At 37.2% G+C, this 26309-nt stretch overlaps 1 long non-coding RNA gene across 1 annotated transcript; it reads left to right on the top strand.

Annotated features, from left to right (window-relative positions):
- Window positions 1-1290: 1290 nt before the first annotated feature.
- Window positions 1291-24587, top strand: LOC140599883 (uncharacterized). The gene is made up of 3 exons (XR_012002884.1): window positions 1291-1407; window positions 19730-19840; window positions 24416-24587. It is a non-coding gene; the product is annotated as an uncharacterized lncRNA (long non-coding RNA).
- Window positions 24588-26309: the final 1722 nt, after the last annotated feature.

Below are 26309 nucleotides of genomic sequence, written 5' to 3'. Positions count from 1 at the left end.
CTTGGCAATGCTGCTTTCATAGACTCTGCAAAAGTCAGTAATGTATTTAGTGGTCATGTGCCATCACACCCATCCAAACTGATTAGGCATGGGATGGACATCTGGCCCAAGTGGAGTCAATCTGGCCCAAATAGAGCCTCTCCTTTCATTTATACCAAGATAGCAGAACTGTAGTAATTAGTGGTAGACATCTGAGCTGGAGAGTCATGTACACCCTTAAGGCTGGGAGTTTGGGGACTGTGTGCATGAGCACACACACAGAACCAGATCACAGAAAAAAAAAAAAAAAAAGCAGATGTCTCGAAAGAGGTAGAAATGAAATACACCGTGGCAAGAAAGAAAAGCTAAGCACGGGCAAGAGAGAGATGGCAAAGAATGACAATCTTGGTTCCCGAGGACTTCCCAGTTTATAATTCCAACCCCTCATAATATTCAGCTACACTTCCAGTTCTTACATTCCATTTACTTAACGTGATGTTCATGGTTTCTGCTCTTTGCAACCAAATGGCCCCTGAATTCAACAGGGAATTTTTGCTTTTCGGTCTTCACGATAAACCAAAAGAATTCCTAATCTATTACCAGGACCTTCCTGCTAGGTTAGTAAAAAAAGAAAGAAGGGGGGGGGGGGTGGAGGTAAACTCCTGTTTTCTTCCTTGGAAAACTGCTCTTTTATGCTGCTAAGCAGAGTACAATTAAAGACACAAAGCAAAATGCTGAATACGTGGGCTGCAAGGCCACTAGCCAGAGTAGCTGTCTTTTATGGTTCCCTGCCCTGCCTTTGAAAAAGATGAGGAACAAAACTGGGGGGGGGGGGGGGGTACTTCAGTTGTCTTCAAGGGTCATCTATCTGCTTGTAAGCCAACAAACACATCCGAATCTTGAAACCCTGCAGCTGAGATCAACTAAAAACCAACCAAAAAAAAAAAAACCACCACCACAACAACAAAAACAAAAAACCACTCACAAAACTCTGAAATCTTTGCTTAAAAAATAAACAAAGGGAAAAAGCTGCCAGCGTTGACAGCGGCCAACACCTGGCTGGCTTGCTAATGGAGTGCTGGGAACTCAGGCTTCCGTCCACTTACTGTGATCATTAAGCAGAGAAGAGTTTTCATTTCCCCTCCAGACTCCAGCGATTGGTGGAAGGATCTGAGAAGAGCAGCACTCTGCTCTCCCCCATCCACTCTCCTTCTACTCCCCTCTTCCACTCCTCACTCCACTCCCCTGGCAGCTGTTCCAGAAAAAGGAGCCGAGAGCAGCAGGGCCCCAGGCTGGTCTGCTTAAGAACAGGCTGTGCCAGGTTTTCGGCTGCAATTAATTTTCCAGATAAGCTCTAAACCTCTGAAATGCGTTTGAAATTGAAATGCTGATACAGTCATCAACCACCACAGTACACAACCATAAATCGTGAGTACAGATAGTTGTTCGTGGGTAATAATGAGGTACAATATATGTTTAATTAGTGGGAGATTTAGGAAATGTGCAGTGTAATAAAACAATATTCTAATCAGGGTTGAGGAAACTTGTTTGAATACTATTTAAGCAGTACCATCGATGGAGTTCTTATAAAATACACTGAAATCTGCTTTACTAGGCCAAAAAAAAAAAAAAAAAAATCCAAACAGAAAAAAACAAGATCTTAGGCTGTTGAATATTAGTCCCAGGGACAGCACCAGATTAAAACCAAATGCTTGGTGGAAGTGGAGTGATGAGCCGAGGGGAAAAAAATGGAATCCCAGTGCGAAAGCCCTGGCTTGACTGTTAAAAGTCCAGTCTGTCCTCACACTTGTTTATTTTCCTGTGAATTTATGCTCTAAATTCCCTGATCTCCTGTTCAAAACCCATCATCTGTTACCTGGGAATGTCACCTGTGCCCATGGATGCTGTGGTTGTTAAAGAAGCATTTCATGAGAGTCCCCAAATCCTGCCTGCAAGGGTGGAAAGTGATCTAAACCCTCTGTGAAAGAACAACAGCCTAATGGGAGAAAAGCAGCTGGGTCAGGAAATTTAGACTCTAATCCCAGCCTTGATTGTAAAGTCCGGTGTGACCTTGAGAAAGTCAATTAACACCTCTGTGCTCCTTCAATCTCCTTATCTGAAAACTGAGGGTAGCTGGGTTCCATCTGGGCAACATTTTATAGATAATCAGGTAATTCCTAGATTATAATGAATGGGTGTAAAAAGTGATAGGAGAAGACAAAATTATATAGCCTCTTCCTCCCCGTGACAGACACATACATACATGCACATGTAATAATTGGAGGGAAAAAATCCAAGTAGGTTTTTTAGCTTATTGAATTGGTTTTTGTTTATCTTTTAAAGGGAAAATGTAAAGACTCTTTAAAGTCAGGGCACTTAGTATTTAGAAATAGTTTATTTTAATTATAAATCAGAAAATGTCCAGCGTCTAACAATTCATTTAAAGGGGGTAAACATAGATATAAGATACCCTAAAGTGAAATACGGATAACAGGAATTTTTTTGAAGCTGCTCTTTTGGAAAAATAGATGTACATAGATGGTAAATTGGATTCAAAAGACCAAGTATAAAGTTTTTGTGTGATTTGGGGGTAAGTTAATGAATGTTTCCATGGCTCTGTGTCCTCATCTGCAAAAACATTGCCTTACTAAGAAAGTGTTGAGGACTAACTTGGCCAGGCTAACCTCATTTTTTCCTCTTCATTTGGAAATCTTATTATATGAATACAAGGATATTATAGAATTTCATATCCCGTACAGTCCTTAAAAGCTACCTCGTCGAAATCCTTCCTTCTGTAGATAAATTGAGGCTCAGAGAGATTAAATGACCTTGTTCAAGGAGCCGGGTCTTGCCTCTTCCTGAGCAGTGTTTGTGCCTCACCACAGCTGCCTCATGGATTTGAGGGCGTGAATGCCCCTCCAAACAGTGATCGGGGGAGTCTATTCATAGCCAACTGGTACAGTTTGTCTCCATTCTGCGGTACTGCATATTTATAAAGATATTGCCAATCTTTTTTTAATATTGAAAATATATCAGGTGATATTACCATTATTTTGACAGTCGGGCTAGAAATGCCAGAAAGAGAAATTAACAGCTTATCATTTTAGAACACCTCGTAACACTATTAGGAAGAGTGATTTTGACATTTTTATATGATTAGGTGTGGTTTGGTGTAAACACTACATTTGCTCAGCTAAAATTTATTTTAACCATCCTTGATTTCTGCAGCGAAGCCTCACCAATTTAAGATAAGGTCAAAAAACAAGCAAAACAAAAGCTGATGGCAAAATACTGTACTATGGTTTAACACCTAATTAGTATGGGTGTCCTTCTAGGGCATGTTTTGCTTATCCTATCAGCCACTGGGAAAGACCTTTGACAACAGTTCCTTTGATCCGCAGCTAATATTCATCTTCTTCTAAATCTGATTTATCTACATTGGGTGAAGTTAATGAATTATAAAGGTGGTTTCCTAGCTTTTGGATTTGTATGCCAAGAAAATTCTGCACCTACTCCTGGATTCTACCAAAATTTAGGAACACAGAAAAGGTTTCTTTCAATTTCCAACTAAGTAAGGAAAAAAAAAAAAACCCATAACTAACCAACTATCATGTCATCTGAAAAAAAGAAACAACTTTAAAAAAGGAGAGAAAATACCACATTCTCAAAGTTTCCAAACTGAATACTTTGACTTTATAAAACAGCAGCCACTGTGTCTACTCTGCAATTAAACCATGATGACAGGAATCATTCAATAAAGTGTATTTCAGATGTGAAGTTAAGAGAACTTAAACGTATTGGAGAAAATGCATCTATGTTATCTGTTTAACTTTCTAGTCCCTTAACTGGAGAGATCAGTGAATTACCTGTGTTTAATATTTAAAAATGAGCTGCACCCCAACCTTCTGGGGGTGAGTCAGAACGTCTGTTATCCTAGGTGTGATCATATTGTGAAGTGGCTGCAGTACAAGAATCGGAGCAAAATCACTCAAGAACATTGAAAGTCTCTGCATTGTGACATTCCAGTGGTCCAGCCCAAAATCAATGAGACAAGAAAATATGCTGTTGCTGCTCTTGTGGGAGGCATTGCAAAGTCAACACAGCAAGAGCATAGATGTCTGGTAATTCTATAACAAGGAATGAGATAAAGAATTGGAACATAATCTGATATACGTCAGCTGTAATATCTTCAAATGTGCCATATACACAAATAATGATGGTCTAACCTCATCATCCAAGCAAGTAAGCAAGATTTCTACTCTTCCAAATGATTTCCTTAGGAACATTTCCAGAGAAAGTTACACATATTAGCAGGCCTACTCTTCCATTTTCCATCCTGCAAAGCAGGTAGTCTGCCATTTTATATCAAGAACAAGATTTGCTTTTTGTTTTCCCTTTTAATACTTTTAATGTTAAGTCCTTGTTAATATGCATTGTTCCATCTTATCATTTAGACGAAAAACTTCTCAAGGGCAGACTTGTCATAGATCTGCTGTGTAGAACATAGCAGCAATTTATGCGCCTGTTTTACTTCATTGCCTAAGGCTGTGGTTCATTAAATTCAACTCTCAGATCCTGGGCACTGGTATTTTTTAAAAGTACCTCCAGGTGATTCAAAAGTATAGCCAGGGTTGAGAACCACTGGCTATCACCTTTGACCCATACATGAATAAAAATACCAAAAAGGGGATCCCTGGGTGGCGCAGCGGTTTGGCGCCTGCTTTTGGCCCAGGGCGCGATCCTGGAGACTCGGGACCGAATCCCACATCAGGCTCCCGGTGCATGGAGCCTGCTTCTCCCTCTGCCTGTGTCTCTGCCTCTCTCTCTCTCTCACTGTGTGCCTATCATAAATAAATAAAAATAAAAAAAAATTAAAAAAAAATACCAAAAAGAAGTTGTACTCACGCCAAATCTCCTTGTGTGAGAAAAAGCTACACAGCTAATTTGCAAGAACATAGGTCATTTGTAAAATTTCCTCTGGGCCAACTCAGACCACCATCACCTGGGAGCTTTTGAGAAATGCAGACTCTTGGACCTATCCATAGACCAACTGAATCAGGAAACTTCAGTTTAACATTTTTAAAATTTTTATTTATGAAAGACAGAGAGAGAGGCAGAGACACAAGCAGGCTCCATGCAAGGAGCCTGATGTGGAACTTGATCCCAGGTCCCCGGTATCAGGCCCTGGGCTGAAGGCGGCACTAAACCGCTGAGCCACCCGGACTGCCCAGGAAATTCCAGTTTAAAAGGATCCCAGGTAAAAAAAAAAAAAAAAAAAAAAAAAAAAGGATCCCAGGTGGGATCCCTGGGTGGCTCAAAGGTTTGGCCCCTGCCTTTGGCCCAGAGCGTGATCCTGGAGTCCCGGGATCGAGTCCCACATTGGGCTTCTTGCATGGAGCCTGCTTCTGCCTCTCTGTGTCTCTTATGAATAAATAAATAATTAAAATAAAATAAAAAGATCCCAGATGATTCATATTTATGTTAAGGTCTGAGAAGCAGTGCTAAAAATCCTAAATCCTAACTAGGCAAGACAAGTCAATCTCCCCTTAGAAAACTTTCTTATCAGGTTCCTAAGATTCAAATCCAGGATTCATCATTAAGAATATTGCAAGTGAATTAATTACTATAGTGATATATAGATAGAGATAAATAGATACATACAAATATATGCATGTATGTGATGAAATACAGTATAGTGTAATGTAATAAAATATATACTATAATTTAGCTCTTTCTTTCCAAAGAAATTTATCTGCAGAGGAAACCTTGAATTGTAATAGGAATAAAAGGAGCAGCATCAACTATCCATAACTATCCTGTATTTCATTGCCATTTTATTTCACTGTGGTGGAGATAAAATGGATACAATCTGGTTCTTGCCTTCAGGCCACTTATATTCTAAAAAGGGATACTGACAGGTAAATAATTAACCAGAAAAAAAAGATTAACCAGAACTTAATGCACTCTAAAATCCTAAACTAAAAATACAACAATGTGCTAGGGCAAATGTTAGTTAGGAGGTTTGTTCAACCACAGATTGTCGTTCCCCACCTCCACCCCCACCACCATTTCAGGTTTTCAGTACTTCTATGAAGAAACCTGAGAATTTTTCTATCTAACAAGTTTGCTGCTGGTCAGGGACCATACTCTGGGAACGGCTGAGATATGGAAGGAGTACAAAGGACTGAATGCTGGGATTCTTCTGGGCTGCAAAGGATGAGCCAGACATCGACAGGCAGGGAAGAAAGAGAAGCGCATTCCTGCTTGGCACAACAACCAAAGTGGGGCATATCTGAGCATCTGACATGCTGGGGAAGTCTGCTATGATTGGAGGTCGGAATACATGAACTGATGATAGATAAAACTAGAAGAAAGGTCAGGGGCAATTCATGGATGATCTAGGACAACGACAAAGGAATTTAAAGTTTATTCCATGGACATTGAGAAATGATGGAGGATATGTGAGGATAAAAAACATTTTTTAAAAAGACATGATCCAAATTTTACTTTAGGATAGGATTCCAGGCAGCAGCAAGAAGGGTGGTATGGAGAAGCAAGAGATTAGAAGTCAAGAGAACAGGGGAGAGGCTATCCCAATGATCAAGGAGAATGATACATTAATAGGGCCATTGCGAGAAAATGTGGTGATATCCACACTTCTGGGATGTGTCACTGACGCTAGGAGAGCCAGTAATTAGACAGTGACAGAAAAGGAGGGGCATTCACCTATTTAACACACATATATTGAACTCTTACTGTATTCCTAGCACTGTGCTAGGCACAGAGGCACAGCAGTGAAGGAGACAAACCCTCATGGAGCTCTCAGACTAGCAGGGAAAACAGATGAGGTAATAAAGAAGGCCAGCAAAGAACAGAGACTATGGAAAATGTGTGTGTGTGATGTCAGAGCAGGGGGTGGGAGGGCTGGTTGCCTCACTCAGTATGGGAAATGAAGGAAAGCTTCCTGGAGAAAAAGACACTTAAACCTAAATTTGTTAATGGCCAAAATACTTAACAGGGCCTACAAGACTACATGATCTGGCCCATCTATTTATATTCAGCTTATTCTAAGTCAAAGAGTCTCTTACTCTTCACATTCTGGAACTAGACGTTTTTTGATTCTTTTTAGCCTCAGGACCTTTGTACATGCTTTTTCCTTGGCTTGGAATTTTCTCATCTTACCTAAAGAATTATTGTTCATCCTATGAGGGCCAGCTTAAATATTACGTCCACAAAGTTTTCCCTGTGTTTCCAAGATGAGATCAATACCCCCATTTGATTCCCTGAAATATTCCTGCATTTCACTTTATCACAACAGTAATTTTTTGAGAATTGTTTAATGCCAGTATCCCTTCTTAGATTATGAGGTCTGTTGGACAGGATTATGTCTTCTAATTATCTATATTCTGAGCAATTAACACAGTATCTGAATTATGATAAATACTCAGCATTTCATTTTATAAACAAAACCCAAGAACTAAAGAATAAAAAGGAATAGTGGGCAGAGGGGGTAAGAGGATAAGGAATAGCAGGTGGGGAGACCCTGAGGTTGAACAGACCGCTACTCTATAAAGGAACTAAGAGGAAACCAGTATGGTTGGGTTCTAGGCAGACAGAAGTAAGAGATGGGCCTGAGAGTCAGTCAATGGGAAGACAGTGAAGGGTTTGAAACTGGGGAATCTCTCACCAAATCTATGTTTCTAAAAGCCTACTCTGGCTGCTTTATAGAGAATAATTTCAATGAAGTGAAAATGAAGAAGGACATCACTGGATGGCTTTTCCTGGAGCCCAAGTGCCAGTATTATTGGGTAAGGAAGTGGTGGTGCAAAATGAAACATAAGGACACTCAGGCAAGATAGTTAGGAGCTAGAACTGATGGAGCTTGGTGGTAAATTGAAGGTGGGGATAAAGGAAAGGAAAGATTGTAATGGTTGACATGTAGATTTTTGGTTTGTAGAGATTATCAGCACCATTTACTAAAGGGGGGCAGGAAACGGTGAAACTCCTGGGTCATGTGGAGCTCCTCCTAGCAATGACAGAGTCCTTCTAACCAAGAGTATAAATGCTGAGACTTCAGGGGCAAAGCTGGAGCCACGGAACTTTAGAGACCACCTTAGGGAACTTAGAGACCAATCCAGAATATGTGTATTCATATTATTTTTGTAAACATATAACATATTTTTACATGTATAAATATATATGTTACACATATATGAATACATATTCACATTGAACAAATCAACTAATAAAATTACTTGAAGAAAAGAGTTCTGCTGCAAAAAATGCCTGACCACCACTTCTGTGCCATGGCGCCAATGCCCCTACACCTCAGTATACTGGCAGGTGATTGACAATCCCAGTCTGTTTAGTGCAGTAGATTAATGTGATTATAGATTAGTGTGATTATAGATAATTGCTAGTGTTACTTCATATGAGATTGTTTGAGCGACAGCTCGGAGGGCTCCAATTAAGGCACATTTTGAGTCTGAAGCACCCAGAGGTGGTCATTTTTCTTCTAAATATGAGGTTGGTTGGCAAAATTTTTCCGTAAAGGGACAAGGCAATGAGTACTTTAGGTTTTGTAGATAATCTGGTCTCTGTTGCAACTATCCAACCCAGTCACTGTATGTAGCTCAAAACCAGCTACAGAGGGCGTGTTAACAAATGAACATCCCATGTTTCAATAAAAGTGGATTTGTGGATACTAAGTTTTGATTTTCATGTAATTTTCACATGTCACGAGAAAGTCCTCCTTTTGTGTTTTTCAACCAATTAAAAATGTAAATTCCGTTCTTAGCTCACAGACTTTACAGCCACAGTATATGGCCCATAGACTGGAGTTTTCTAAATGAGAGAATTTTGCACAAGGAGTCAGAATCAGAAACTATAGGTAAAGAAAAGCAAGCTTTAATGCCATGTCCTGGTCTCATGTAATCCAATGAGGAAAAGGGGAGAAGATTTCTAGCCAAGAGGTATTAAAGTTTCTTATGATTCCGGGCAGTTGTGAGCTCCTGAAGCAGAAGTGAAGGGGGAATCGTTCTGCGTTGTCTGGTTAGGAACAGCAGATCTCAGTGGCCCTACAATGGAATGCCTCAGGCTGCCAGGTGCAGTTCTGATTCATATTCTTATTCTTACTCAAGGCCCAGGAACATCAAATGAACCAGACACAGTAACTCACCAGTTCTTTTTTAAGACATAAAATCAAATGCCAATGACATTCTTAGTTTTCTTTTTTCTTTTTTTTTGACATTCTTAGTTTTCAAGCATAACACTGGTACCTAAATTCAAACCACTGTATTATCATCAGGTTGGGTCAATATAAAAGACCTATAGGCTTCAATGACTTCAGGGACAATTCAAAGATTAAAGAAAGGTAGTATCATTACTAAGCGATATTTGGTTAATGAACTGCTAGTCATCTCTAAACTGATTTGCCTGGATCTCCTGGCAAAACCTATAAACTCAAAAGATTGTCTGCAGACTAAGAACATGTACTTCATCAGAGCTGGATGTACATATCACCATATATGCATATCAATGCTTTTTTTAGTAAATAAATTATAATTGTACATATATATAATTGTTTACCTCAAAGCATTTAACTTCAAGACAATGAACTACTTGAGGCAAAGGATCTTATTCATCTCTGAGTTATCAATATCTACTCTAATTACTATCACATAGATGATGCCTGATAAATGTTGCCTGAATAAGTTAATAAAAAGGTCAAATATTATTAAAATTGTTAACAGGGTGAAAAATACAAAATCATTTGTTCCAAAAGACAAAATCTTATCTTAAAATAGACCCCGAGGAATACACTTTGTACATGCAGCACTCCATCAGAATACTACTCTGGAGACCATGGAAGTCCATAACTAAACAAAGACATAGAATTTCTTGCTTACTTACCTGAGAACCAAGTAGGATTTTCCTTACTGAATACACCTGGGGAAACACTGCTTGCTCTGCTTATCCAATAGCCATTCCAATCCAGCTTCTTTCTTGCCACTTTCTACAGCACAGGGTGAAAAATATAAGACTCAATTTCTCAGGCTCCTCTGTAGCAAAGAAGCCATGTGACCATATTATGGTCAGTGAGCTGTAATTTGAAGTCTCCTAGTGCTTTCCTGATAGAGTCTGATAATTGGAACCAACTTTTCTCTTCTTTCTGCTTTGAATATGGGGCAGCAGGAACCAATCTGCAACCATGAGGGTAAGGCCAGAAGAATGCCCACACACATTCTGGCATTACTGAGCTGCTGAACCAATGCCTGAATCTTTCTCTCTAGATTTTCTATATGAGAAAAAAGTAACTAAATAAATTAAATCGTGGATAGACAATATTCTTTGTGTTGCAAATGAACATTCTCCTAACTGATGAAAAACCTACTTTGCAAAAAATAAAAACTCTTAAGCACCAATTAAGTACTTTAATCTCCATGTGTTAGAACTCAGTCGCTAAATATTACCTTATTACTTTCTGTTTAATTAAAGGTTATTTGGAGATCCTTTTGAAACTACTGGTCCCCCAGGTCTATATCTATTTAAATCACTGCCATTCACTGCTCCTTTAGCACTTATTTGCACTTATTCTGAGCACTAAGCTCTCAAAAAAACCTTAGTTTCTTCTACTCAATTCTTTGAGGCACAAATATATTAATATTCTGTAATTTGTTTCTCTCTTAAATAATGTGGATTTATTTCATTCAAAATTTTTATGACATATTTCCAAAAAGATATAAGGTTACTTACATCAGAAGACTTATACAGAAGAGTGACATCAGCCAGATGGCAGACTAGTAAAATCTACACCCCACTCTCCCACAGAAACACCAAATATACGACAACTTACAGGCAAAAGTAGCTTTGTGAGAATTCTAGAAACCAGTTAAAAAGTTGTAACAAATAAGTGAATGACTAACAAAGAAAGGGTAGGAAATTTCCCGTGTTTCTATCCATCCTCACCCCATTTCCTCCCCAGTGCACTGAGGTTGGAAAATACCTACTTACTGGTTCCTCCCTTGGAACAGAAAGAAAAAAGTGGAACTTGCTTGTGATGTTCTGGCCTGTCTGGGAAGTTCCCGAGGGACTAGTTTCTGTCTCACCTTACTAGGACACAGATGGAGTGGTGGCATAGTTTGGATATTAAGTTGGAAGCCTCTGATAGCAGTGGTGGTCACTGGGACACATGAGAGCTGCAGGAAGGCTGCAGACCTGTGGAAACCTGGGTTAAGAGACTATGGGAAGAGGAATACAACAGAAACCTAAGTCCTTGAGAAGAATAGCAGGGGTAAGACTCAGGAAATTAAGACATCTTAAAGCAAACATGTGGGCAGCCCGGATGGCTCAGCGGTTTAGTGCCGCCTTCAGCCCAGGGCATGATCCTGGAGACCTCGGATTGAGTCCCACGTCGGGCTCCCTGCATGGAGCCTGCTTCTCCCTTTGCCTGTGTCTCTGCCTCTCTCTCTCATGAATAAATAAATACAATTTTTAAAAAATAAAAATAAAAGCAAACATGTATAGAGAGAAATTGGGGGGAAAGCACACACACAGGACTAGGGAAGACACATCGTCAGAAAAAGCTTGAGAGGACCTTGAGACTTCACACTGAACTAATTAATGAAGATTTATCCCTGCACAGACCCAATCCACAAAAACCTAGGGGCTATTCTTTCACATGCCCAGTTTTCAACAAAAGATCACAAGGCATACAAAAAAATCTGAGAAACATGGTCAACTCAAAAGAAAAAATAATACTCCAGAAACTGAAACTCATGGGCCTCAGACTTATCTCACAAAAACTTTAAAATAAATATCTTAAAAATGCTCAGTGAGCTAAAGGAAGCCATAACAGACAAACAATATCAGGAAAATGATAAAGGAACAAAATGAGATATCAACAGAGAGAGAAATTATTGAAAAGAGCCAAACAGAAATTCTACAGCTGAAAAACATAATAATAGAATTGAAAAATTCACTAGAAGGGTTCAACAGAAGACTTGAAAGGACAGAAGAAAGAATCAGGAACTTCGAAGACAAGTCATTTGAAATGGTCAAGTCCGAGCAGAAGAAAAGAATGAGAAAAGTGAGAAAGACTAGGGGGCTTATGGACACTGTCAAGTGGATCTGCACTAAGTGGTCAGAAAAACGAGAGAAAAAGCAGAGAACTTATCTGAAAAAAAAAAATTGGGAATTCCCCAAAAGTCAAAGAACTATGAAAATATCAAAAGAAAAGTGACTCACCATGTACAAAGGAACCTCAACAACATTATCAGTAGGTACCTCAGCAGAAACCTTGCAGGCCAGAAGACAATAGAATGTTATATTTAAACTGCTGAAAGGTAAAAACTATTGACTGCGAATAACGCCCTTTGAAAATGAGGGAGAAATGAAGACATTGCCAGATAAACAAAAACTGAAGTAGTTCATTACAACTAGACCTGCCCTACAAGAAATGCTAAAGGGAGTCCTTCAGGTTGAAATGATTGGACACTAGACAGTTATTCAGAGCCATACAAAAATATAAAGTTTTTTGATAAAAATAAATACATGGACATTGGGCGCCTGGGTGGCTCAGTTGATTGAGCATCTGACTTTTTTTTTTTTTTTTTTTGAGCATCTGACTCTAGATTTTGGTTCAGGTCATGATCTCAGTGTCCTAGGACTGAGCCCCACGTCTGGCTCTATGCTCAGCACGGAGTCTGCTTGAGATTCTTTCTCTCCTATCTTTCTGCCCCTCCCCCCTCTAAAATAAATAAAATCTTTTTAAAAAATTTAAAAATACATGGGCAAACATAAATACATGTATATTGTATTTTTGATTCACAGTCCCACTCTTATTTTATTATAGGATTTAAATACAAAAGCATAAAATATAAATCTGTTAATGGGCACACAATATAACCAAAATGTAATTGGTGACATCAATCAAAAACAAAGTCAAGTACATAGAATTTTTACATTCCATTGAACTTAAACCAGTAAGAGTTTAAAATAAATTATTATAATTTTAGGATGTTTTATGTAATCCCTTTGGCAACCAGAAAAAAATCTATAGAATACACACACACACACAAAAGAGAAGAGAATCAAAATATGTCACTACAAAAAAACCAACAGAATAAAAGATAATATAAGTCAGACAGAGAAAGACAATTATATTATTTCTCTTATATGTGGAATCTAAAAAATAAAAACAAATGAACAAACATAAAGCAAAAACAGACCCATAAATACAGAGAACTGATAGTTGCCAGAGAGGAAGTGTGTAGGAGACAGACAAAATGGGTTAAAGGGAGTGAGAGATATAGACTTCTAGTATGGAATGAGTAAGTCACAGGGAAAAAAGGCACAGCATAGGGACTTAGCCCATTTCTAATAGCACTGTGACAGATGGTAACCACACTTGTGATAAGTATAGCATAATGTATAGAGTTGTCAAATCATTATGCTGTACACCTGAAATGAATGTAACATTGCATGTCAAGTATACTTCTATTAAAAAAAAGAAAAATAATCATGATAATAAAATATCACTTTTTTAAAAAACGAAAGCAATAATGAGGGAAATGAGGGACATAAAGCTATAAGACCTACAGAAAACAAGTAACAAAATGCCAATAGTCTTACATATTCATAATAATCTAAATGTACATTGATTTAACTCCCCAATCAAAAGATGTAGATTAGCAAAAAGGATTACAAAATATGATCCTGCTGTATGCTGTTTACAAGAGGCTCACTTTAGATTTAGGATATGCATAGGTTGAAAGTAAAAGAATAGAAAAAGATATTCCATATAAATAAGTAACAATAGTTGGGCAGGGGTGGCCATACTAATATCAGAGAAGGACTTTAAGTCAATACTTATTATAAGACACAAAGATGGACAGTATATAATGATGAAAGGGTCTATTTACCAAGAAGGAATGAGTTATACAAATATATGCACAAACATCGGAGCTCCTAAATATATGAAACAAACATTGACAAAACTGAAGGGTGAAATAGAAAGCTCTACAATAATAATAGGAGACATCAATAACACATTATCAATAATAGATAGGACAACCCCAAGAAGATCAATAAGGAAATAGAAAACTTGAATGATATTCCAGACCAACTTGGACCTAACTGGCATAAACAGAACACTCCACCCAACAGCAAGATAGACATTTTTCTCAAGTGCACATGGAACATTCTCCAGGTTAGGCTATATATTATTAGGCCAAAAAAATGTTTTAATAAATGTTAAATGTTGATCATATAAATGATATTTCCAATTGAAATATAATGAAAATATACATTGATAGCAGGAGGAAAACTAGAAAATGCAAGAATACTTTGAAATTAAACAATATACTATTGTTTTGAGAGAGAGAGAGCATGAGTAGGGAGGGGCAGAGGGAGAGGGAGAGAATCTTAAGCAAATTCCAGGTTCAGCACAGAGCTCAACATGGGGCTCGATCTCATAACCCTGGGATCATGACCTGAGCTGAAATCAAGAGTTGGACACTTAACTAACTGAGCCACCCATGTGCCCCTAAACAACACACTTTAAAAAAAAAAAACAAAACATTGAGTCATAGTAGAAGTCACAAAAAAATTTAGAAAATTTAGACAAATGAAAATGAAAATATATCTAACTTAGGGATTCAGAAAAAGCAGTGCTAAATGGGAAATTTGTAGTTGTAAATGCTTATTTTAAAAAAGAAGAAAGATTTCAAAATGACAACTTAACTTTACACCTTAAGGAACTGAAAAAGAAGAACAAACCAAACACAAAGATAGCAGAATGAAGAAAATAATAAAGATTAAAGGAGAGATAAGCAAAAGAGAGAATAGAAAACTATAGAAAAAGATCAGTGAAACCAACAGTTGGCTCACTGAAAATGTAAACATATTTGGCAAACCTTTAGCTAGATTGACGATGAAAAAAAGAGAAGACTCAAATAACAAGTTATAAATGAAAGAGGGATATTGCAATAGATTTTACAGAAATAAAAAGTATTATAATAGAGTACTATGAACAGTTGTACACCCACAAAATCTCACTTGCATTGGACAAATTCCTGAAAATATGAAATGTACCAAGACTAAATCATAAAGAAATAGAAAATCTGAACAGACATAAAACTTTAGGAGACTGAATCATCAAAAACCTTCCAATAAAGAAAAGCCCAGGACCAGAAAACTCTTGTGAAGTCTACCAAATATGTAAAGAATTAACACCAGTTGTCCTCAAACTCTTCCAAAAAATTGAAGAGGAGGGAATACTTCTAAACTCATTTTATGATGCCAGGATTACACTGTTACCAAATCCCAAAAGATACACTGCAAGACTAGAAAACTGCAGATCAATATCCCTGATTAATCTTGCTGCTAAAATCCTCAAGAAAATATTGGCAGATGGAATTTGACAACACATTAAAAGGATTATACATCATGATTAAGTGGGATTTATTCCTAGAATTCAAGGATGGTTCAGGATACAAATATCGAACAATGTAATGCAACACATTAACAGAATGAAGGGACAAAAACCAAACAAACAAACAAAAAGCCAAGGCCCCCAAACATGATCATCTCAACTGATGTAGAGAATGTATTTGACAACATTTGACACCACTGGTGTTAGCTGTGGGCTCTTCACATGGCCTTTATTATGTTGAGGCAGTCACCTTCTACTCCTAGTTTGTTGAAGTGTTTATACCTTGAAAAGGTGTCCTCTAAGATCAGGAACTAGACAAGGTGCTTATTTTCATCCTTCCATTCAACATAGTACTGAAAATCCCAGCCAAAGCAATTAGGCAAGAAAAAGAAATGAAAGATATCCAAATTGGAAAGTAAGAAGTGAAATTATATATATGTTCACAGACAACATAATTTTATATATAGAAAACCCTAAAATTACACACATACGCACACACACACACAACCTGATAGAAAGTAATTTCACAAAGTCCAATATACAAGATCAACATGCAAAAATCAGTTGCATTTCTATGCACTCGTGAACAATTTAAAAAGAAATCAAGAAAACAATTCCATTTATGATGGCACTAAAAAGAATAAATAGTTAGGAATAAACTTATGCAAGCAGGCAAAAGACATTTTCCCAAAGATTTCCAAATGGCCAAAAAAAAATGAAAACATGATCAACATCACTTATTCTTAGAGAAATGTAAGTCAAAACCACAAACAAGTTACCACCTCACATCCAGTAGATGGTTACCTACCAACAAATAAATAAATAGGATGGCAAAGACGTAGAGATATTTGGAACCCTTGTACATTATTGGTGGGAATCTAAAATGGGTTAGCACTCTGGAAAACAGCATGGCAATCCCTCAAAAAAATTAAAAAGAGAATTTCCATATGATCCAACAATCCAGCTTCTCAATATATACCCAAAAGAATTAAAAGCAGGGTCTGAGAAAGATATTTGTACACTCATGTTCATAGCAGCATTATTCACAGTAGCTGAAAGGTTGAAGCAACCTGTTCTGTCAATAGATGAATGGATAAACAAAATGTGGCATATGCACACAACAAAATATTATTCAGCCTTAGAAAGGTAGGAAATTCTGACACCTGGTACCACACGCATGAAACTTGAAGATATTATAAAAAATAAGGGACGCCTGGGTGGCTCAGCGGTTTAGCGCCTGCCTTAGACCCAGGGCATCCCAGGATCAAGTCCCACATCGGGCTCCTTGCATGGAACCTGCTTCTCCCACTGCCTGTGTCTCTGCCTCTCTCTCTTTCTCTCTCTCTCTCTCTCTGTCTCTCACGAATAAAAAAATAAAGTCTTTTAAAAAAAAAAAAAGGAAAAATAAGCCAGTCACAAAAGTACAAATAAGTATGAATCCATTTATATGTACCCAGAATAGTCAAAATCATAGAGACTGAAAGTAGCACGGGGGTTACTAGGGACCCCCTAGCAATTGAGGAAAGAGGAAATGGGGAATTATTTTTTAATAGGTGTACAGTTACAGCTTTTCAAAAGGAATTATTTAGATTGGTTGCAGAACAATGTGAATGCACTGAACATTACTATATACTTAAAATGGCTATGATAATAAATTTTATTTATATGTATTTTGCTACAATTAAAAAATTTAAAATTATATAAAAAGCTGGTAAAAATAAAGTCATTGACAACCAAGAACTATAAAGAAAAGAAAATTCAGATGTTCTATCATGTTAGCATGCTACAGTGCTTAATCATCATAGCTTCCTGTTGTTTGTAGCAAAAAAGCCAATGTGATAGTTTTCATAACTCTTTTACTGAAAGGGGGAAAATTAGTTCTCTGGAAGAGGTATAGTTTTCCTTAGCATGAAATCCTGGTTCTTATTCCTTTGTAGATAGCCTCAGTTATTTTGTTTTGTTTTCACTCTTCACTGAAAACATTTTTTATTTTTCTCTTTATCTTTCATATGCAAAATTTTATAATAATACATCTGTGTAAGTCTTTTTTTCATTTATCTAGCTTCTGGTGAGCACAGTCAATCTGAAGATTTATGTCTGGGAAATTTCCTTCCGTTATTCTTTGACTATTTCCTCTCCCCAACTCTTTGTATTCTCCTCTTCTGCAACTTGTGCAGTTCTGCAACATCTACAATAATGGTATTGTAGTTTCTGTTATTTTCCATGTCTCGTAATTTTTCTCTTACACTATACCTTTACTTCCACTTTGTAATTGGTCCTTTAGTTATTTCATTCTTCTAACAATTCATGTTGTGTGTCTATTTTGATTTTTATAATTATGTTTATATTTCTAAAATCCCCAATTGGCTCTATTTTATAGTGTCTCATTTGTGGATGCAATATCTTCTTTTACCCCTCTGAAGAAATAACATTTTAAGAGGTTTTTGTTTGTTTTTTGCCTATTAACTCTGTTTGCTCAAGTGTTGACTTTTGAATTTACTTGCTGGACCTCTCTCATGGTGTTGCTTTCCTAAGTGGTAAGGGAGTTTTAGTTGTATGTTCATCTTCATGGTTGAGACTCCCTATTCTCTCTGTGGCTACCACTTCTATTTACTGCATATTGGCGATGCAAGTTATGGGCAAAGATCTAAAAATCCATGTCCTCGGGTCATGTCACTGAAAGCATTTTCATATGTGATTTCAAGTGGTCGAGGCTGCAATCCTCTGACTTGTACTCAAGGCTTCAATAAAATCTTGTTAAACAGGCAGCCTGGTCCTAGCTACTATGACAGGGACTTTAAGGATGCCTGTCTGCACACCTGTGCCCATGCCTGAAGCAAAGTAGTATAGAGAAGACTGCAGCAGCACCTAGAAGAAAATTTATCTCAAGGCAGTGAGAGAGTCCTGTAGAGGAACTAAGCAGAAGTCAAGGCCAGATGGCCAGCTAAAGTGACAGAAAACCAGGATACATGGGTGGAACATGTAAGCGTGAGAGAGTATCTCAGTGACACCTGAAAGAAAGACATGGAATTTCCATAGGAAAATGGAAAGGGGATTTAGGTTGCTGAATGTTGGACATTAAAGAGAAATGAAATGTGGAACATTTGGATTACATAAACATCAAATAATAAACAACATAAAGATAAGCTTGAACTTCGGAAGATTTTCATAAAGAACTAGATGTTTTCACAAGGAAATTCACACAATACCATCTTAATACTCAAGATTCTCTGTATCTCTTTGACAGACCAAAAAACTTATTTCAGGAGCATAATGAGTAAGAGGCCCTGGCTGAGCACACTAATGAACTATAGTGGACAGGTGACTACCTTGTAAGGTAGGAAATATTTTGAAACATTACATAAAATTTATATTAATCAATAGATACATGTATCAATGAAACAAAAGAGACACAGAAATAACCTACACAAGGACACCCAACTAATTTTTGACAAAGGTGAAAAAGCATTTCAGCAGAGGACAGTCTTTTTAATCAGTAATACTGGCACAAGTGGAATTGCACAAAAGAGAATGAGCCTCAACCTATCTCATACCTTATGCAAAAAAATTAACTCAAAATTAATCATAGACTTAAATTTAAAATACAAACTATAAAACTGTTAGAAAATACCATAGGAGAAACCTTTGGGACCTACAGTTTAGTGATTTCTTTAGACATGAAACCAAAAGCATGACCCATAAAGGAAAAAAATATTAATAAATTGAACTTTATCAAAATAAAAGACTTTTGCTATGTGTAAGAGCTTGTTAAGATAAGCTAGAATGTGGGAGAAAATATTTGCAAATCACATAGGTGACAAAGGACTTACATCTTAATGTAGAAAGAATTCACAAAACTACACTTGAAAAAAAAACACCCCAATTATAAAATGGGCAAAATATACAAAGAAATATTTCACTGTCCATGGTTATATGGATAGAAAATAAGCATCTGTAAAGATGTTTGACATTACTAACCATTTATGGAGGAAGACAGCCATAAGCCTGACCTTAGATGAATAGGATTTTATAAATAGGAGTGGTGTAAAACATAAGTTCGAGTCCCTTTGCATCCCAACAACATTCTTTGATAATATTTTCCTTTAAATTTTTCTAGCACTGTGTCTAGTATAGTTCTGTTTTTTTTAAAAAAAAATTATATATGTATAATAGGGAAAATTTGAACACTAAGTTATTTGATGTTATTTAAGAGTTATTTATTTAAAAAAATTTAAGCGTGGCAATAGTTTTGAAAAGACCTTATCTTTTAGAAATAAATGCTAAAGTATTTACTAATGAAATGTTATTATATCTTAGATTGGCTTATAAATAATCCAGGAGGAATTGAAGGAAATGAAGAAAGTGGGTGGGAGTATGGATGAAACAAGACTGACTATAAATTAAAAACACTTGAAGTTGAGTGATAGGGTAAGTATTCACTCAATATATAACTCTATTTCTTCAAGTTAGAAATTTTCCATTATAAAGATTAAAGTAAATTAAATTTCTATGCGCATAAGAAAATAAAATCTAAATGATCTATATCAAATTGTTAACACTGTTCTCCTGTGGAGTGGAGGATTGGAGTGAAAGGAAGGGAAATTACTGTTTTTTATTTTATACACTTTAAGATTTTTACAGTGAACATGCATATTTTTAACTAGAAAAAAACAATGAAATTAAAATGTATCAGATTGCTTTTTTTTACTTTTAATTCTTCTTTTAATTAATTGGTTACATTACAGACATTTTTCAAATTCATAAAATGTTTAAATTATTGCTAGAAATGTGTAGAAGCATGTAAAAAATGTTGTGAACCTAAACTAGAGACTCTTCTTATATACAACTTGGTACAGGTCTTATGGCATTTAAAACAAATAAAATAACCCAATTTCATGCACTCATCTATTATATTGATATTTCTTTCTTTAAGGCATCAGAATAATACAGGGCAAGTTACCTGCTGGAAATTATGAAACAATGATCTAGAAGGGCAAATCTACCTCAGGCTCAGTTCTTGAATTTTGAGTCTTGGAAAAATACACTTATTCTATTCATAACCACTAGGGCTCAGTGTCTTCTTTAAAATGTGAAATTAATGCATTTTAGAAAACAAAATAATCACAAAACTTAATTTAAATTAATGCTGAATAGAAAAAAGACTATCTCTGTGACAATCTCTGGTCTTAAAATTCCAGGGAAATTTTGAAAGATGGGGGGGTGGTCCTCAGTAAGACCCTTCTTTTAAGTCCTTTTCTCCTGAGACGACTGAGGGGAATTTTGTTTGCATATTAAAAAGAAAACTCTATTGCCTGGAGGTGGGTTTAAGTTTTTAGTCATCATTTCAATTTCTTCTTCTGGAGTGTTTCCTGTATTGTGATGGGGCAAACTCATTGAGAAGAACCGAGCAGAACTGAGCCTCCCATTGTATGACTGTGGGTAAACTGAGGCATGGGTTTGTGGCTCTGCATTTGGATGCATGACACTCTCTCTTTTCCATACTCCTAGGTAGCCTTTCAACATAAATACTTTGTATGTTTAGATTTCCAAGGCACTTCAAGGTAAACACAACTATTAGAGCATGATTTACAGGGTGTTCAAACAGTTCTGCTGCCCAGTGGAGGAAACCTTTTGGTTCTCACAGTGAATCTGTGAGGTTAACAGGCTTAAAGGCTGGTCACATCTATCGATAGTACTGACAACTTTGTCCTGCAAATACTACTTCCCCTGAAGCAGCATTTTAGGAAGAAGTAATATTGTTCCTCTTTCCATATTCCTGAGTTGACCTTAAGAGAAGGGAACATCTACAGACACTTTGCCCATGAAAAGGAAGTGCTAGAGAGGGCAGCATCCACCCCCACTTACCCCTGACTCTCCCCCCACCCCATGGGAAGAGGTCTGATCAGACCTGACAATTGTCCAGCCATGCTCTCTACTCTGACCTGCTAAAAGCCAATGTACATGTGATGCATGTCCCCCTCACTCTTAATGGCACCAAAGTGCTCATCTGGTCTGTGGGCGCAGTTAGCGGGGCCTGCCCCTGCCAAGGTCACCAGGTCTCAATTCTCTCTCAGCATGAAGAATGGGGACTTTCTGCAGGTCTCCTGTCTTCCACTGAGATGGTTGATAAGAGGCCCCAATCTCCTGGCTCGCCCTGACCAGAAAGTCTTACTGATATTTCATTCCCTCTGTCAATCCATCTTTTGTCTGTTTACCAGCCAGTATCCTGGGGAATGAGGGACAGGGGAAGGTGAGTAAAAGGATGCATGCCCAAAATCTCATCACAAACTCTCCAAACTCTTCTTTAAACAGGGAATCCAAACATATCCTAGAAACTCCTGTTGCCTTCACTCATATAAACAGTTGCACTACGTAGAAAATGCCCAGTTCTGGCATCATCCATGCAGATTCACGATGACATCATCAGCGCTGGCTGTTAGAGCAGGTGACTTCCTTTGCCTGGTAACAAGCATTTGTTTAGTTTTCCCTCAGAGAGAAGGGATTTGTGGATAGTTTTGAGATTTTGAAGAATCATCACATGAGAAAAGATTTTCAGAGGAAGGTTTTTTGTTGGTTTTTTGTTCGTTTTTTAGTGTACTCCCTCATCTCCTTACGTAATAATAGTCTGTTTATTACAGAGAGCTGTAGTGTTCTACAATTAGGGTTGCCAGATTTAGTAAAAACAAAATAAAACAAGATGCCCAGCTAAATTTGAATTTGAATAACTTTGTATAAGTATGTCCTATGCAATATTTGATTGCATACACTTATTTTGTGGGACATACTTCTACTAAAATTATTTGTGTTTACCTGAAATTCATATTTAACTGGGTTCCCTGTATTTTATTTATAGGATTATATATAGGCAACCCTCTCTATAGCAGAAGATATTCACCACAGATGGCAAGGAACTTCTAAAAGCCCAGATGCAAAAAAATAAAAAATAAAAATAATAAAAATAAATAAAATCCCAGATGTATATTAAACAACTTTTTCTTTATCGTTAAGCAACTAATAATATTCTTTCCTTCTTTCCTTTCTTCAGCACATAATTTAGTAAGCACTGACTACATGACAGATACTGGTTTTGTGCTGGAATAAGAAAATAGGCAATTCAAAGAAAAAATAAATATGAATAATTTTTTAAGTGATGAAGAAAACAAAATGGGTGATGTGATAAAGAATGTCTGAGAAGAGCTGCTTACCTTAGCTCCAATGGTCAGGGAAGTCCCTCCAAGAGGTACTATTTCTATTGAGTCATAAGGAACAAGAAAGAGGCAGCCATAAGAAGGTTTCATAAAAATAAGCTACAAACAGAAGGAACCATAAATATAGGAACCATGGTATATTAATTTCCTCTGGATGCTGCAAAAAAAAAAAATCACAAACCTGGTGGTTTACAAGAACAGAAATCTATTTCCTCGTGGTTCTAGAGGCTGAAGTCTGAAAATGAGGTACTCACAGGGCCACACCCCCTCTGAGGGCACCAGCAGAGAATCCACTCCTGGAGAATCCTACTCCAGGTAGACAGAGCCTGTGAGCCCAGCTAAGGGATTCAGGTTTTAGTTTAATGTTAATGGGCAGCCAGTGAAAGATTTTAAACAGAGTGTGGCAAGACTTACATTTTTAAAAGTATTTCTGGGGGTGCCTGGGTGGCTCAGTCAGTTAAGTGCCTGACTCTTGATTTCTGCTCAGGTCATGATCTCACCGTTGTGAGACTGAGCCCCTGGGTTGGGCTCTGTGCTCAGCGGGAAGTCTGCTTGAGATTCTCCCTCTCCCTCTACCCCTCTCTCTGTTCTCTCTCTCTCTCAAACAAATAAATAAAATCTCTTTTAAAAATTAAAAAATAAAAGCACTTCTCTGTTTACTTTGTGGGGGCTATATAGTAACATGGGTAAGAGTGAAAGGAAATGGAATTGTTAGAGTTGTGGCTCTGACCGGAAAAGGGCAGGCGGAAGCATTGGTAGCTTGGAGTCAGGGAGTAGCAGGGGACAGGAAGAGATAAAGTGTAGACAGAGGGAATAGATTTTGGAAATAGCATCATGAGGATTTACTGATGGATTAGATAAGGGAGGGGAAAAAATGAGAGTATCATGGAGTCCTCCTAGGTTTCAAGCTAAACGTTAATGAGAAGACAAATGTTGACACTTGATGGAACATGGTAAGAACTTCCAGTCAGCTCTAGGTAGAGGATTTCACAGAAAGTCAAGGAACAGTAGGTTTTGTCTTGTCCTAAAATGTATTTGATAAAGTAAGCATGCTCTTCAGGAAAGAAATATTCTTTTTCTTCCATCCAAAATTGAGTCTTAACAAAGGCATCACATTTCAGAGCAAGGTTAAAAAGAATGAGAGCAGCCCTGTTGCAAAGATTGATGACAACTTGACGTGCACCTGTTAAAGTTGCGAGCCTCTTGCCTTCTCAGTCAGGTTCACTTGGCAGGCAGCATCTTTCACGTCCAGGGTGAAAAGTGCCTCAGCAACCGGGAAATCCTGTGCACGATGATGTTTTCCACCACATAGTGTTCATCAATAAAGAGTGGATAGCAACAAATCAATGGCTGTGTTGCAAGCTGGGCAGAGATAAGAGTGATGGGGTGAACTCCCAACAAGTGTGGGAGTTAGCTGTTTTCTGTGTTTTGTCACCAAAGACCAGTCACCCATGAGCACTGCAAATCATTCCATCCCTCTGGTCTCAGTTTCCTCAACTGGAAGGGGTAAGGTTGTTGAGAAGGCCCAATGAAATAATGAATATGCCAGAAACAATAAAGACGTAACTATAACTTGTCTATATGATATGATATATATCATAGCATATTGCATTATATATTTTATCACACTGATTACAGCACCTTGTACTTAATTATTGCCTTGCAATAAATTTTTTAGTCAAATTTAATTAAGTAAGTACAACCGACATGGCCATAAACCAGGTAGATTTGTTTGGCAAGTGCTAATGAATTGTTCATTAGAGATTGACACCATGGTTCCTTGTTTCATATTCAGGTGTCCTTCATGGCCAGCTCCAACTGTCCTCAGTCTGATACAAAGGATTCCAGCCTAAATCGTGACACATCAGAGTCATGCAACGTCAAATATGTTGTAGGTGACTTCATTAAAATATCAAAGTATTAATGAAGGTCACTTGTGGCCCAATGTTAAGACTTGAGAAAGTAGTCATCATTTCCAAAGGCAAGTCGTTCGGTGGGTCTAACCAAAAGTACAAAAAGTTTTATATAGTTAAAAAAGAATTTCATATGGTTCTGAGAGATTTTATTTATGTAAAATAACTTATTGTTTCAGGTTTCTATCAAATAGATTTGAGGAGATACCTGTGACCGACTGGATTCAGCCATCAGCCATGTCTGCGGGTACCCTGAGATCCCAGTTTGATGTTGGAGAGAAAATAGTGGAACTCTATGTCCTTTCATATACAACATCATTTAAGAACAATAAAATACAAATTATGAATTATAAATGTGATTTGATATTCTCTAACCTGTCTCATCGACTAAGATTGTTCACAAAATTAAAAAATTAGATTTATAAGCTAATGTTCTAAAACATATGCCATCTAAATTCACTAATTCAAAAAACATAAATTCACTAATTCATGAATGGGTTACCTTTTAAATATTGCCCATTTTATCTAGGAGCTATTGTCACATCTTTTTACATTTCTTTTCAAAAGTCTAATCTCTACCTTCCTTTTTGTTTTCATATGGCCTTCTGTTTTGATAGAAAAAATGAAATGTCATATTTAATTTAAAATCAATATTTTCTGAAGCAGTACTGCAGGCAGATCTGGACCTGGACTTATATACAGTCCAATAGAGCATCCTCCCTAAAATACATCTTCAAAAATAATTCATCATAATTATGACTATAATAACAGGGGTTTTTGCATGTATGAATACTATATGTCAAAGTCCATCAGTTTTATTAGCCAGGCCAGGATAGAATGTTATTGAAGAACTAATGAAGATATTTATAAAATCATAACTGGTAGAAATAAATGGCAAAGCTCTGATTGAGTTTGATCTTCATGTAATTATACAAGCTAGGAAGCTTTTGGGTCATCTTGTCTATTTCTATGGTATTAAGGGTAACTGGACATTATCTGGTGTCCTTTGTATTTATTTTAAAAGTAAGGTAGACCAGGAAATATAAATGAGAATAGCAGTAACCAGCAGCTTTTACAAATTGTCAAGTAGCCTAGACTCACAGGAAGATGCCTGCCCTAGTCCATAGACATCATCACATTCTACTTGAAAAACCAGTGCAGATAAAAAAGAAAAAAAATCTACTCTAGTCATGAGACAATTCTTTATCCACATATTCCTAGACTTTCTGAGATAATCAGAGAGGTCTTCATGATAATCATCCACTGTAAAAGAAAATGAAGCCTTACTTTCTACCTCTTTCATAAGAATCGTGTTGGAAAGGAAACTTTTAAGCATTTGCTACATCTGGCAAATTCTGCGTGAGGACCCTCTAGAATGTTATCTGATAAACGTGGTTTCCTTGAAGTCTGTGTCTATGGGTCTGTGAACTCTGAGTCATGTTCTTGATTCCACACATAGATGGGCCTGACTAGAGGACATCATTATCTCTGACCTTATGAGTCAATTCACTTTTCCAGATGTCTAAGACAAGGGGTGCTTTTTCCAGAAGTTTCTCATTTTCTAGAAGCTCAGCTCCTTATTTATATCAAGATGCTCTCAAGAGTAAATGGTCTTCCCCTTACCAGTCCTGGGATGCTACAGCGAAACTGCCATTTCCCCAAAGATCTCTATCTCTTCAACCCCAGAACTAACCCACTCACACCCCTCCTATGATGGTTCCTTCCCTGCTCCTCTATGTAGCCTTCAATCAGAAAGGGAAGACTCTTCAGGCAGTG

Source organism: Vulpes vulpes, chromosome 8 (genome assembly GCF_048418805.1).
Source record: "Vulpes vulpes isolate BD-2025 chromosome 8, VulVul3, whole genome shotgun sequence".
Taxonomy (NCBI): Eukaryota; Metazoa; Chordata; class Mammalia; order Carnivora; family Canidae; genus Vulpes; species Vulpes vulpes.
The sequence above is the reverse complement of the archived record's forward strand: the minus strand, read 5'-3'. Positions and strand labels throughout refer to the sequence as shown.